The following is a 15,259-nucleotide window of genomic DNA, read 5'->3' as shown; positions in this document are numbered from 1 at the left end:
ATTTGAGATACTATTTAAAATAATGGACTAAAAAATAATTAAATTTTCATTTTTGGAGAAAGTTGTAAAAGGTTAGAAAGTAGTTTCTAATTGACAAATAATTAAGGAAGGTAAATATATGTTATACTATTTAAAAAGTAAGTGTGCTTCCTTCATAGTAAGATTACTTGGTTAAGCCAGGCAACGGGTTTTTCTGAGTCTTCAGACATCTAAAGGAGCTAAATTTTGCCGTTGCCATTATTATTGTTTTTATGAGCATCTACTTCTCTCCTATTTTAGCTGGATGGTCAGGCATATTTTATTTCTACAATAGGTAGCTTATATCTTTTACTGCCTTAGCGATATTGAGCAGTTTCGGTAGTTTCTTTTGTGTGTGTGTTTTAATAGCTTTATCAAGGTATAATGGACATACAATAAACTGGACACATTTAAAGTGTACAATTTCATAAGTTTCAACATATATGTGCACCCATGAAACATAAGTATTAAGTTTCAGTAGTTTCAACAGGGTAAATTCATTGTTTGTCTTATACTGGACTGCGATAAGATGTTGTGAAACCTTGTGACTAGGCATATATTCAGACCCGGATATCCTGGAATAACTTGACTGACATTTATGTGATGTATTTAAAAATTCTAACTCAAAGAAGTTTAGAGCTGAAAATGAATATATTGATCTAGTCCAACCCTTCTGCTTTATAGGAAATCAAGGCCTTAGAGAAGAAATAACTGGTGCGGAATCATTTATTAACCTAGCAAATATTTACTGAGCACTTGCCACATCCCATACACTATATTAAGTGATGGGGTACAGTGTGAGCAAAACAGAAACAATTCCTGCTCTCGGGGATCAGATAGTGTATTAGTAATGGGGGATGTGAGGTAATTTTGCCCCCACCACCTTCACCTTCATTGCCAGGGTTGATTCAGCATATCTAGCTGCCTGCGTGGGTGGCCTTGCTTCTCTCAACATGTCTCTCAAACCTCAGGATCCATCTGGGGAATGACTATCCTAATAAGGCCTGTGAACAGTCGTGCTCCTCTGCTAAAGCCTGTTACTGTGAGAGCCTAAGCTGAACTTATTCACGGGGCAGGCCTTCTTCTATTTTTTTTTTTTTTTTTTAACCACAGTGTGCTGATTTGTATGCCTTTTGTTTACCATTCTTTATTATTTTCTTTCTTCATGGTTTTGAAGACATTATAAAAATCATCTGATGGTTTAATATGTTTATTCCAAAGCAAACCTAATGAAACTGAATTATAGTTTCAGTCAACTTTTAAGAATTGCCCTCTTTCAACTTACAGAAATTTTTAAAAGGGCAAGTAACCACCTAGAAAGAGAAGAGAGCTATGAAATGTGACCAGATAACATATCTGTAACTAATTCAGGATTTTTGGTGCGACTTTAAACTCCTTTGATCATGTGGGCAGCCCTTCTCTGCGTAAAGTGGAGGTCAGACTGAGTAGCACTGATGTGCTCTTAAATACTGAGGTATGTTTGGCTTTAAGTAGATTGCTGACAGAAAGGAAAGAGCCTGGGGAAAATAATTACCAAACTGTTTTGAACAACATAAAAGGTTAGTTAGATTTGGTCCAAAAATGGACTGAAAAGCTTATTCTTGTGCAGCATTTTCTGTGTCATTAAATAGGGCATTATGTTGTAATTCTTATGACACCAGGAAATTGGAATCTATATAAAATAAAAAAAAATCAAATGGATGGTACAGAACTGAAGAAATATAATATCTGGTATTAAGAAATAGACAAATCCATAAATACAGTAGGAGATTTTAAACATGCCTTTCTCAGTAATTGTTAGATCATGAAGACAAAAATATCAGTAAGGACACAGAGGATTTAAATAACATAAACCAATCTGACCTAATGAACATGTACAAAATACTGTCCTCATATCTAATTTTCCTGCAGAGTCTGTTTACTAATCCAAAGTGTATATGATAAGTGATTTACCATTGGTCACACTTAAGGTAGATGTGTCTAGTTCTATTAGTGCTTGTGTTAATTTTTGTTTTAAAAATTACATATTAAAAGCAAACTAGCAAACACACTAAAACTTAAAGCATTCTTATATCTTTGCTTGTTTCACATTTTAATTGGAGCAAGTCTAAACTTTTCACAGTCTGACTCAAGCCTACATTTCTAGTCTTCTCTCCTTCTTTTCACCTACCACTGAATGACTTGTCCTTCCTGCAAAATGTGAACCTTCACATACTAGGCTATTCTCTGTCTGAAATGCTTTTCTCCAGTTCGGCTGTAACCTTCTCTGAAAACTTCCCCTGTAGTAACTGTCACTCTTACCTTCCTAGAACATTTTGTTTAACATCAGTGTAATGCTTATCTACTTATGTCGTTAGTTTTTTGTGTCTCCTGCCAGAGTGTGAATTCTTTGATAAGGACAGTGTGGTGCTATGCATTTTGTAGTTATCTTTATACAAAATGTATTGGCAGGGAAAGGGTCCTACAGGAAGTGAGACTAGGGAGGTTTTTACGGTTATTTGGAGTAAGGTCTTTTTTTGGAGATATGGGATTTATCTAGAGGGATGCCATGGGAATGAAAAGGGAGTATGAGATATATAAGAAATTGTGCAAGAAAAGTTGCAGAACTGACCGTCAGTTAGATAGTAAAACAGAGTGTCAAGGCAAAGAAAGACTTAATTAAAGATATAACTTGGAGATTTTGAGCCTGGATAAGTAAGAATGATAATGGAAATGGGAAAAAACTAATTGGAAGGGGTGTGTTTGTGTGTGTGTGTTTTCTCTTTAGATGTGAGAGGAGTGAAAATTGGAGGTGAGGTGGTACTGGATGTACTAGTTATAAATACTTGATGTACAGTTGTGAGATAGGCTCTGGAGCTTGGGAAAGAGGTCAAGGTTATAAAGAGATTTAGGCATTATGAGATATGTGGAAAGCATATGGCAGTGTGCCTGATTTTGAAAATTGAATTGATATTGTTTCCTAGCATCATTTAATTGCTTGGAGCAAGAAATTCAACTAGGGGGAAAAAATATATATATATATGAACAGATGGGTGCTTTTTCATCTCCAAAGTGAATGTACTTCTGGCATTTTGTACTGGGATGTTTTCTTTAAGGAATGCCAACAGTTTAGATATTCTCAGCCTGTTGATATTTTAAGAATACTATTGATAATCAAATGTGCATTAATAAAGGGCTTTTGGTTTTATCTGATCTTGTACATTAAGGAGCTACTTGAATCTTTCTTCCTTTCTCTCTTTCTCTCTTTTATCTGAGTGCCACCTCATTTAAAAGGAAAGCAAAAACTTAAAATGATACTCAAACGGAATTTTTTCTTCTGCTTGAGTCATAAGTTTGTTTGTTTTAGTAAACTGAAGTATAGCCTCATATAAAAATCTAACCTTTAGGAGCAGTGTGCTTGTATATTTTGTAATGTAATAGTATACTTTCATCAAGGTTGAGAACCAAACACTGTTTTAGGATATGGCTCCTAAATCTTCAGATCCAAAGTCTAAAAATTAGATGTGCTTTTTTTTTTTTTTTAAATACAGGTGGTAGAAAATAGGAAAGTACTTAAAAACAACAGCAACAACAAAAAAACCAAAGGAAAATACAGTTCAAAGACCTGCCTGAGAGAGAGTGTTGACCAAGTTAGACAAAACTGAAAACAGATACAGGACTGTGTAATGTAGTTTAACTTTGTAGAATCATATCATTAGCAAATGTATATTCAGTGGGAGTGGTGAAGGAAATAGATTTTCATAAGATAAGTTGTTCAGAATATGAAGACCAAGTTCAGTTAAGATTTGGTGAAAGCAAACTTGAATTTAAAGACCAGGAATATGGGAAAAATTCTTTCAAGGGCAATCTCTGTTTTTTCCATTCATTTAATGCAGATCTTCCACTTAAAATTTTTTATGACCATCATACTCATTAGCTTTTAAAAATATCTCAAGGAGTGCAAAATTATCATTTAATAACCCACTTATTTATAAATAAATTGTTCACAGAAGTCAAAGTTGTGAGAACTTTTCACTATCCCTTGAAGTAGTTTTTTTTTTTTAAATTTTATTCCACCACATTCTTTTTTTTTTAACATCTTTATTGGAGTATAATTGCTTTACAATGGTGTGTTAGTTTCTGCTGTATGATAAAGTGAATCAGCTATACATATACATATATCCCCATATCTCCTCCCTCTTGCGTCTCCTTCCCACCCTCCTTATCCCACCCCTCTAGGTGGTCACAGAGCACCGAGCTGATCTCCCTGTGCTATGCAGCTGCTTCTCACTAGCTATCTATTTTACATTTGGTAGTATATATATGTCCATGCCACTCTCTCACTTCATCCCAGCTTGAAGTAGTTTTATTAAAGAAATAACAGTAAGCTCCAAATTTAAATATAGAATAGAATTTGCCTGTCTATATTCCTGCATGCTAAAATGCTTTTCCTAATGAAAAAAATACATTGCATTTTTTTTTTCTGTAAAAGGTTTATGGGGTTCTTGTGTCATACAGTTTGATACTTTATAGTTGGCCTACTGAGGCAAGTTAAAAAAAAAACTTGCTCTGTTCAAGTCTTAACATTGTAGCATTGGTTATATTTTTTTTCCATTGGCTTTCTGCATGAGGCATAAGAGTGAGTTGTTAGTGCACCATCTTTGAATGAATGGTTGAATTTATTTAAATACCCTCCACTTCCTTAAAGCTAGATCTCTCTAGTGAAAACAGTAATAGGGATTGGTTCCATGATAAAGATGAATTGAGTATCTTCAGGCATACGAAGATTAGTTGTGAGACACATGGATTGAAGGAGTTGAATGGGTATGAATAGATTCTTTGATCAGAAGATTTAGCCACCCATAACAATTAGTATTGATCACAATTTGTTGTAGTGCTGGACAGATTCCTAGTGATTACACTTTTAGTCTTATTCTTTAATATTGGTAAAGGAATGAAAACATCATAGCTTTCACAATACATTGCATTCAATATTTTCTGAGTATAGAAAAATTAGATTGGTAGGTAGGCTTAAAACCAAAATATATACCTTTCGTCTTTCTTTGCCAGTTTCCCTTGGGAGTAGAGGAAATAGTCTAAATCAGTGGTTTTCAAGCTGGGTGTGTATGGGGAGGAGGAAGAGACCACTTAGTTTGGATAACTTTAAGGAAATAAATTTCCAGATCTTCCATGCCTGAGAAAGATACTGGCTGCTGAGGTTCAATCTCATATCCTCTTCTTCCACTTGACTGAAGATAGGCCTATTTTTTTCTATCCATCTGAATCACACTATGATATGTTAACTCAGGGTTTTACAAAGTGCACCAAAAACAAAAGGGACAATTTGGTGATTACTTTAATGGTATCATGAAAGCATCACTGAAACGTCTCATGAAAAGATATATTTTCAGTAATTATTACCTGTTAGGTTTATTATTTATTGAAATTGATAATAAAACTATGCCTTTATTGATAAATTGTATACCAGTAGTTATTGTCATACTTCAATCTATAAAGTTTTTTTTGATGTGGGCCATTTTTAAAGTCTGTATTGAACTTGTTACAGTATTGATTCTGTTTTATGTTTTGGTTTTTTGGCCTCGGGGCATGTGAGATCTTAGTTAACTCCCCGACCAGGTATACCCCCTGCACTGGAAGGCGAAGTCTTAACCACTGGACTACCAGGGAAGTCCCAGTAATTCAATCTAGAAGACAAAAATTTAATAGGGCATTAATGTCATTGGAAATTAAGAGAAATTTAAATATGCATACATACGTATTATAGATTGAAGTATTATAGGATGATCAATGAGGGACTTTCAAGCATAAAAGTATATCCCATTTGAAGCAGCAGCATAGCACAAGGAGATCGGCTTGGTGCTTTGCAATGACCTAGAGGGGTGGGATAGGGAGGATGGGAGGGAGGGGATATGGGGACACGTGTATTCATATGGCTGATTCGCATTGTTGTGCTACAGAAACTAACACAGCATTGCAAAGCAATTATACTCCAATAAAGATCTATTAAAAAAAAAGTATGTCCCATTTGAATAACAATCTGTGGAGCAAGTGGAATGGAAATAAAAGTTCAAGTTTCTTTTACAAAAGAAAGCTATAAAATTCCTCCTGTTGAAGAAGAGTGTTCATGCAAGTTTTAAAAGATGATTCTAGGAATCAAATCTCTGTAGTATTTTTATTTATTTGAATCCATCTAAAATAACAATGTAAAGGCTTTATTTAAAAAATAAAAATTTACATTATGCAAGAAATTACATTGTTACTATTTAAATTTAAAATCAAAACTTTTAGGTACCAACTTTAGAATGTGTGAAATGTTGCATAATTTTTCAAGATTATTTTCCTATGAATAAAAAAGTTTGAAGGTCATTGGTTTAGATAGCCCAGTAAGAGACTAATGGATTTTAGAGGCTTGATTATTTATGATTGTTAATGAGTAGGATAAATAGCAGATCCTTTATACTGTTAATAAAGTGCTATATTGCTTTGAGATATGCCTATGGTGAATGTTTCATTCCCAAAATTAAAATTTTCTTTGACTGGATAATGTTCTGAAATCAGACATTTTATCCTTTAGTCTATGTTGAGCCACATAACATGCCAGCTTAAAAAAATAAACTGAATCTGGTAGTAGCTGCAGCTGTCAGAAATGTCAGGCCTATCTGCAGATCAGTGTTCTCTGTGACAGTGAACTCTAGCTCTAGCTTTGCATAAGTAGGTTTTCTGTTAAGGAAAAAATCAAGACAACGGATCTGGACCAGCTACTTAGCTAAGATTACTTATACAGTCTTTGACATTTAGTATTGGAAAAATAATGTGAAGTTTAATACAGATGGCAAATAATGCCTATTTGTGGCATCTTGAAAAAAAATCTTAAATTATTCATAACTCAGTTAATATCCCATTTGTTTCCAGTTTTTTAGATGATTTTGAAAAGTTTTTTTTTTTTTTTTTTTTTTTTGCGGTACGCGGGCCTCTCACTGTTGTGGCCTCTGCCATTGCGGAGCACAGGCTCCGGACGCGCAGGCTCAGCGGCCATGGCTCACGGGCCCAGCCGCTCCGCGGCATGTGGGATCCTCCCGGATCGGGGCATGAACCCGTGTCCCCTGCATCGGCAGGCAGACTCTCAACCACTGCGCCACCAGGAAGCCCAGACCTTTAGTTTTAGATTGTTCGTAAGTTATATGCTACAAAATCATTATTTATATAAAATGTGATCTGTAGGACCAGAGGCCACTGAATGTAGTTTCTTCTCTGAGAATTAGATCATATTTTTAAAAGACTTCTGTCCTTCCTCCCCGCCCCTTACCCTGGGCATATGTTTGTATGTGTTATTGATTGGAGCTGGCTAGTTACAGTCCTATTAAAGTTACATCTAAAAAGATGATTAGATAACACTCTAAAATATGACTGTAAGCTTTGTCTTCTTGTTGCTGTTAGCTAGTATTTCTTAAATTATTGCTGAAGTAAGACAATTAAGGGGTAGACAAAAGAATGCTAGGACTCAAGCCTGGTGATTATAGTATTATAAGTAGTCTACTTCACTGCATTCTGACATAATTAAAGCGTGAGTTGACTGTGTTTGCAATTTAATTCAGCTATTAAGTTTTTTTTTTCCGTAAATGGGAAGATTTTTTTTCTATTAACTTTTATATATGCAGAAAAATAGATTAGTTCACATTTGTATTGCTCTGAAATTATTTGTATGTGTTCTGTGTTTCTTTTCCTCACCAAGACTCTAAACTCTGAATGGAAATATGTCTCCTATTTATAAATCCCTATAATCTTAGTTTAATGATTTACAATGACCATTGTACTGTGACCAATACAGTAGTAAATATTGGCGATTAATAAATATGATATACAATGAATAACATATGTATGTTCACATGTGTACATGTGAGTCAGAGTTACCAAAGATGATCAGAGGTCAACAATGACTGAAGGTGACTTACGTCACTTAATGACGAAATATGACTGGTAGGGATGTGAAAATCAGCATCTCACCATTTTTCTTCCAGACCCAAAGTAAGTGCCAAGATGCTGGAAGATAAGAGAAAACCAAAAGATGGATAGCTTGCCTTCTAAGAAAAAAGGTTAAGACAAAGTTACTGGGCTTGTGGTAGTGGTAAACCTGCACATATATTTTACGAAGACAAAGTCTATTTGACATCTCCACATGGATGGTCAATGGGAATCTCAAATTTAATGCATTCAAAACAGAAGTCTTAACTTCCCACTGATCCAGCCTACTTACTTTCATTCCTTCAACAAATATTTACTGAAGGAATACGATGTGCCTGGTACTGTTCTTGTGCTTGGAATATCCATCAATGAGCATAACAAATATTCTGCCCTTGTGTTGCTTATAATCTAGGAAGGAGGAACAGGCAGTAAATAAGAAACATAATAGGTAAATTGTTAGGTACCGTAGAAAAAAAAGAAAAAAGTAGAAAAGGGTGAGAGTGCTGGTGAGATGGGCTTGGGGACAGCGATGGGGAGAAGTAAGTAGCAACTTTTAAGTGGGGAGATCAAGGTGAGCCTAATTGTCAAGTTGAAATTGGAGCAAAGACCTGAAGGTGAGGGGAAGGAGTTAGTCAAGTAGAGATATGTGGGGGAAGAGCATACCAGGCAAAGGAAACAGCTAGAACAAAGACCCAAAGTCAGGAGGTACCTAGTGTATCCGGTGAACAGCGGGGAGGCCAGTGTGGCTGGTGCACAGCCAGTGATGGGGAGAGTATAAAAGGAGGTTAGAGAGGGAAGGGGAGTGGTGGTGGACAAATCATGCAGAGGCTTAGGCTTTGGCTCTTAGTCTGAGTGAAATAGAGAGTCATCGTTTAGGGGAATAACATCCGACTTACATTTTAGCAGAATTTCTCTGGCATCTCTGTTGAGAAAAGAACATAGAACGGCTAGGGCAGGGACAGGGAGACCTATTAAGAGTGATTGCAGAAATCCAGGTGGAGAAACAATTGTGGCTTGTATCAGGGCAGCAGCAGTAGAGGTGAGGAGAAATCTTGGGATTCTGGATATATTTTGAAGTTAGAACTAGCACGATTTCCTGATGCTTTAGATGTGGGATGTGACTGCAGAGCTTTGGGCCTGAGCAACTAAATTCTTCTAGTGCCATTGACCATCATGGGAGAGACTGGTTTAGGGAATATGAGAATATGTTAGATTTGTGATATCCAAGTAGAGATATTAAATAGGCAATTGGATGGACAAGTCTGGATTCTGGGAACGAGGTGTAGGCTGGACATAGAAATTTGAGAGTTGTCAGCCGGTAGATAATATTTAAACCCCATGGGGCTGCATGAGACACCAAGGGCATAAGTGAAGAAAGAGAAGAGGATCAAAGACAGAGCCTTAGGCATGCCATATCTGTTTCCTTTGTTCTCCTTCATCCTCTCAGTAAATGACACTAATAACACTGTCTCCCTAGTTTCTCAAGCCAAAAATCTAGACATCATCCTTGACTCCTTTTAAACAAGTCCTTTCTGCATCCAAGTCTCTCTGCTTTATCTCCATTACCAGCAACCTAGTCAAATCCATCATTCTCTTCTAATTCATCTTCCTGCTTTCCTTTTCGTTTCCCTATAGTCATTTTTCACTCAGCAGTCAGAATGATCTTTAAAAAAGACTGTTCAGATTATATCACACCTCTGCTCAAAACCCTTCAGTGTTCTGTGCAGCAAGGGAGACAATCAACAGAGTGAAAAGGCAGCCTACTGAGAATATTTGCAAACCATATATCAGATAAGGGGTTAATATTCAGAATATATAAAGAACTCCTACAACTCAACAAGTAATCTGATTAATAAACGGGCAAAGGACTTGAATAGACATTTCTTCAAAAAACATATAAACGGCCAACAGACGTATGAAAAGATGCTTAATATCATTAATGATCAGGGAAAAACAAATCAAAACCACAATGAGATATCACCTTATACCTCTGAGGATGACCACTATCAAAAATACCAAAATAGCAGGTGTTGATGGGGATGTGGAGTTTGCACAGTTGGTAGGAATATAAAATAGTGCAGTTGCACAACTTTGCACAGTTGGTAGGAATATAAAATAGTGCAGTTGCTATGGAAAACAGTATGGAGCTTCCTCAAAAAGTTAAGAATAGAATTACCATATGATTCAACAATCTCACTTCCGGGTGTAAATACAACAGAATTGAAAACAAGATCTTGAAAAGATACTTGTACACCCATGTTCATTGCAGTGTTAGTCACAATTGCCAAGAAGCAACCTAAATATTCATTGACAGATGAATGGATAAAGAAAATTTGGTATATACATACAAAGGAATATTATTCAGCCTAAAAAAGAAGGCAATCACATCTGATAAAGGACTGTTATCCAAAATATATAAAAAACTCTTAAGACTCAATACTAAGAAAACAACAACTGCATTAAAAAATGGGCCAAAGACCTTAACAGACATCTCACCAACAAAGATAGACAGATGGCAAATGAACATGAAAATATGCTCCACGTCATATGTCATCAGGGAAATGCAAATTAAAACAAGTTACCACTACACACCTATCAGAAAGGCTAAAATCCAGAACCCTGACAACAGCAAATGCTTGTGAAGATGTAGAACAACAGGAACTCTCATTCATTATTGGTGGGAATGCAAAATGGTACAGCCATTTTGGAAGATAGTCTGGTGGTTTCTTACAAAACTAAACATACTCTAATCATACAACCCAGCAATTTTGCTCCTTGGTATTTAACCAAAGGAGTTGAAAACTTAACGTTCTCACAAAAACCTGCACATAGATGTTTATAGTAAACTTTATTCATAATTGTCAAAACTTGGAAGCAACCAAGATGTCCTTCAGAAGGTGAATGGGTAAAATAAACTGTGGTACATCAGACAAAGGCCTATTATTCAGCACTAAGAGGAAATGAGCTATCAAGCCATGAAAAGACATGGAGGAGGGAATTCCCTGGCAGTCCAGTGGTTAGGACTGCACTTCCACTGCAGGGGGCCCAGTTTCGATCCCTGGTTAGGGAGCTAAGATCCCACAAGCTGCGCAGCCCAAAAAAAAAAAAAAAAAGACTCAGAGCAACCTTGAATACCTATTACTAAATGAAAGAAACCAATCTGGAAAGGCTACATACTATATGATTCCAACTATATGACACTCTGGAAAAGGCAAAATGATATGGAGATAGTAAAAAGATCAGTGGTTGCCAGGGGTTAGGGAGGAGGTTGGGATGAATAGGTGGAGCATAGAGGATTTTTAGGGCAGTGAAACCACTGTGTATGATACTATAATGGGGAAACATGTCATTATACATTTGTCAAAACTCATAGCATATACAACACCGAGAATGAACCCTAATGTAAACTATGGACTTTGGGTGGTAATGATGTAGGTTCATCAGTTGTAACAAATGAAGATTTTTGCATCTGTGTACATCAGGGATATATTCTTTTTCTGTAGTGTCTTTGTCTGGTTTTGGTACCAGGGTAATGCTGGCCTTGTAGAACAAATTTGGTAGTGATTCTTCCTCTTCAACTTTTTGGAATAGTGTGAGGAGGATAAGTATTAACTCTTTTTTAAATGTTTGGTAGAATTCAGCTGTGAAGCTGTCTGGCCCTGGACTTTTGTTTGTTGGGAGTTTTTTGATTACTGATTCAATTTTATTATTGGTAATCAGTCTGTTCATATTTTCCATTTCTTCCTGATTCAGTCTTGGAAGATTGTATGTTTCTAGGAATTTATCCATTTCTGCTAGGTTGTCCAATTTGTTGGCATAGAATTTTTCATGGTAATCTCTTATGATCCTTTTTATTTCTGTGGTGTCAGTTGTAACTTCTCTTTCATTTCTGATTTTATTTATTGGGGCCGTCTCTTTTTTATTTGTGCCAAGGTATTTATTTATTTCCCCTTTGATTTCTTCATTGACCCATTGGTTGTTTAGTTGCATGTTGTTTAGCCTCCACATGGTTGTGTTTTTCCCATTTTTCTTATTGTAATTGATTTCTAATTATTGTGATCAGAAAAGAATGCTTAATATGATTTCAGTTTTCTTAAATTTATCGAGACCTGTTTTGTGGCCTAGCATGTCATCTATTTTGGAGAATGTTCTATGTGCATTTGAAAAGAATGTATATTCTGCTGTTTTGGGATGGACTATTCTGTATATATTTATTAAGTCAAGCTGGTCTAATGTGTTGTTTAAGGCCAGTATTTCCTTATTGATTTTTCTGTTTGGATGATCTATCTATTTATGAAAATGTGTTAAAGTTCCCTACTATTATTGTGTTCTGTCTTTCTCTTTGTATGTCTGTTAATATTTGCTCTCTATATGTATTTAAGTTCTCCTGTGTCGGACACACAGATATGTACAAGTGTCATGTGCTCTTGTTGGCTTGATCCCTTTATCATTATGACATTCCCTTTTCTGTCTCTTGTTACAGTCTTTGTTGTAAAGTTTATTTTGTCTGATATAAGTATTCCTCCCTCAGCTTTCTTTTCATTTCCATTTGAGTGGAATATCTTTTTCCATCTCTTTACTTTCAGTCTGTGTGTGTCTTTAGATTTGAAGTGAGTCTCTTATATGGGTCTTATTTTTTTATCCATTCAGCCATCCTGTGTCTTTTGATTGGAGCATTTAGTCCATTTACATTTAAAGTAATAATTGATAGGTATATACTTACTGCCATTTTGTTAATTGTTTCTCTGGGTTTTTTTTAGTTGTTCTTTGTTCCTTCCTTCTCTTGTCTCTCTTCCCTTGTGATTTGATGACTATTTTTAGTGTTATGTTTGGATTCCTTTCTCTTTATTTTTTGTGTATCTCTTACCAGTTTTTGGTTTGTGGTTACCTTGAGGTTCATGTATAATGACCTTTGTATATAGCTGTCTATTTTATGATGATCTCTTAAGTTTGAAGGGATTCTAAAAGCCCTACATTTTTACTTCCCCCACCCCTACACCACGTTTTATGTTTTGATGCATATTTTATATCTTTTTATTTTGTGTATCCCATAACTATTTATTGTAGATATAGATGATTTTACTACTTTCGTCTTTTAACCTTTCTACTAGAGTTATAAGTGGTTGATCCACTACCTTTTACTATATGTTTGTCTTTGCCATTGAGATTTTTTCTTTATTCATTTCTTACTTCTAGTTGTGGGCTTTTCTGCTTGGAGAAGTCCCTTTAACATTTCTTGAAGGGCTGGTTTATTGGTGGTGAACTCCTTTAGCTTTTGTTTGTCTGTCAAACTCTTTATCTCTCCTTCAATTCTGAATGATAACCTTGCTGCGTAGAGTATTCTTGGTTGTATTTTTTGTTTTCAGCACTTTGAGTATATCATGCCATTCCCTTGTGGCCTGCTAAGCTTCTGCTGAAAAGTTAGCTGATAGTCTTATGGGAGTTTCCTTATATGTAACTACTTGTTTTTCCTCTTGATACTTTTATGAGTCTCTTTATATTAAATTTTGACATTTTAAATATGTGTCTTGGTGTGTACCTCTTTGTGTTCATCTTGTTTGGGACTCTCTGTGTTTCCTGGAACTGGATGTCTGTTTCCTTCCCCAGGTTAGGGAAGTTTTCAGCTACTATTTCTTCGTATAAGTTCTCTTCTTTTTTTATCTTTCTTCTCCTTCTGGGACCCTATAATGCAAATGTTAATATGCTTGATGTTGTCCCAGAAGTCACTTAAACTAACCTCATTTTTTTTTTCCTGTTCAGCTTGGGTAATTTTTACTACTCTGTCTTCCAGATCACTGATCCATTATTCTGTATCATCAAATCTACTGTTGATTCCCTCTAGTGTATCTTTCATTTTATTTTTATTTTTTTAAAAAAGTTCATGTGTCCCTTTCTATTTATTTATTTATTTTAAATTTTATTTATTTTTGGCTGCATTGGGTCTTCGTTGCTGCACGCGGGCTTCCTGTAGTTGTGGCGAGCGGGGACTACTCTTCGTCACGGTGCACAGGCTTCTCATTGTGGTGGCTTCTCTTGTTGCAGAGCACAGGCTCTAGGTGTGCAGCCTTCAGTAGTTGCAGCACGCAGCTCAGTAGTTGCAGCATGCGAGCTCTAGAGCTCAGGCTCAGTAGTTGTGGAGCACGGGCTTAGTTGCTTCTCGGCATCTGAGATCTTCCCGGACCAGGGATCAAACCCATGTCCCTTGCATTGGCAGGCAGATTCTTAACCACTGTGACACCAGGGAAGTCCTATTTTTCATTTTAGTTATTGTATTCTTTAGCCCTAATTGGTCTTTTTTATATTTTCTAACTCTTTGTTGAAGTTTTCAGTGTGTTCACCCATTCTGCTCCTGTGTTCAGTGAGCATCTTTATGATCATTACCTTTAACTCTTTATCCGGTAGATTGCTTATCTCCATTTCATTTAGGTCTTTTTCTGAGGTTTTGTCTTATTGTTTCATTTGGAACACATTCCTCTGTCTCTTCATTTTGCCTAATTTTCTGTGTTGATTTTCTTTGTATTAAATAGGTCTGTTATGTCTTCCGATCTTGGAGAAGTGACTTTATGTTGGAGATGTCCTATGGGCCCAGCAGCTTGCTCCCCTCTAGGCAGACACTTCAGGGGTGTTCCCTATGAGGGCTGCTTGTGCCTTTCTGTTGTGGCAGGGCCAACTGCTTGGGCACATTGATGGTCAGGGCAGGCCCGGGCATGATTGAGTGTGATGCTCAGCATTGTTTGACCACTGTGGGCATGCTGGTGGGTGAGGCAGGCCCCTGGCTCTAATAGGCTCGAAAGAGGATTCCAAAATGGTGCCTGTCAATGCTGGTGTCAGCATGATAGAATGAGATCACAAAAATGGGCTGCTGCCAGCATCTCAGTCCCCAGGGGGAGTCCCAGCTGCCTCCTGCCTCTCCCGGAAGCTATCCAATATCAGCAAGTGTGTCTGATTCAGGTGCCTTTCAAACTGTTGCCTCTGTGCTGGGACTTGGAGCAAGTGTATTTTTGCATGTACCCTTATGAGCAGAGTCTTGGTTTCCTACAGCTCTCTGGTACTCCTGAACATAAGCCCCACTGGCTTTTAAGCCATACATTTTGGAGGCTTGTCTTCCTAATTCAGGACCCTGGTCTAGGGAGCTCAGTGTTGGTCTTGGACTCCTTGCTCCTCAGGGATGACTGTCACAGTTGTGATATTCCTCCTGTTTGTGCGTCGTTGCATCAGGGGTGTGGGCCCTGACTAGACTGCATCTCCACCCACCCACCCCATTTTGTTGTGGCTCCTT

The 15,259-nt window shown here is 36.7% G+C and overlaps 1 protein-coding gene across 1 annotated transcript in view; it reads left to right on the top strand.

Annotated features, from left to right (window-relative positions):
• Positions 1–15,259, top strand: part of CPD (carboxypeptidase D) — a 66,292-nt gene that overhangs the window by 9,271 nt on the left and 41,762 nt on the right. The window lies entirely within an intron of this gene.

This window comes from Lagenorhynchus albirostris, chromosome 20, assembly GCF_949774975.1.
Source record: "Lagenorhynchus albirostris chromosome 20, mLagAlb1.1, whole genome shotgun sequence".
NCBI classification, from domain to species: domain Eukaryota; kingdom Metazoa; phylum Chordata; class Mammalia; order Artiodactyla; family Delphinidae; genus Lagenorhynchus; species Lagenorhynchus albirostris.
The sequence above is the reverse complement of the archived record's forward strand: the minus strand, read 5'-3'. Positions and strand labels throughout refer to the sequence as shown.